We start from the raw sequence: 621 nt of genomic DNA, 5'->3' as shown, positions 1-621 counted from the left end.
TATTATGGAACACTTAATTGTGCTCATGAGGAATCTGTACATGAACCAAGAGGCAGTTGTTCGAACAAAACATGGAAACACTGAATGGTTTAAAATTAAGAAAGGTGTGTGACACGGTTGTATTCTTTCACCATACTTATTCAACCTGTATGGTGAACAAATAGTCCGAGAAGCTGAGTTATATGAAGAAAAACATGGCATCAGGATTGGAGGAAGTCATTAACAACCTGCAATATGCAGATGATACAACTTTGCTTCCTGAAAGTGAAGAGGAAATTAAACATTTACTAATGAAGATCTAAGACCACAGCCTTTGGTATGGATTACATCTCAATGTAAACAAAAATCCTCACCACTGGACCAATAAACAACATTCTTACCAATGGAAAAAAGATTGAAGTTGTCAAGGACTTCATTCTTCTTGCATCAATTATCAACAGTCATGGAAGCAGCAGTCAAGAAATCTAACGACCTACTGCATTAGGCAGATCTGCTGCACACCACCGACATTTTTAAACTGTTGAAAAGCAGGGATGTGAGCTTGAGGACTAAGGTGTGCCGGACCCAAGCCATGGTATTTTCAGTAACCTCATATGCATGCGAAAGCTGGACAGTGAATAA

Source organism: Chrysochloris asiatica, unplaced genomic scaffold (assembly GCF_000296735.1).
Source record: "Chrysochloris asiatica unplaced genomic scaffold, ChrAsi1.0 scaffold00136, whole genome shotgun sequence".
NCBI lineage: Eukaryota > Metazoa > Chordata > Mammalia > Afrosoricida > Chrysochloridae > Chrysochloris > Chrysochloris asiatica.
This window is presented reverse-complemented; position numbering follows the sequence as displayed.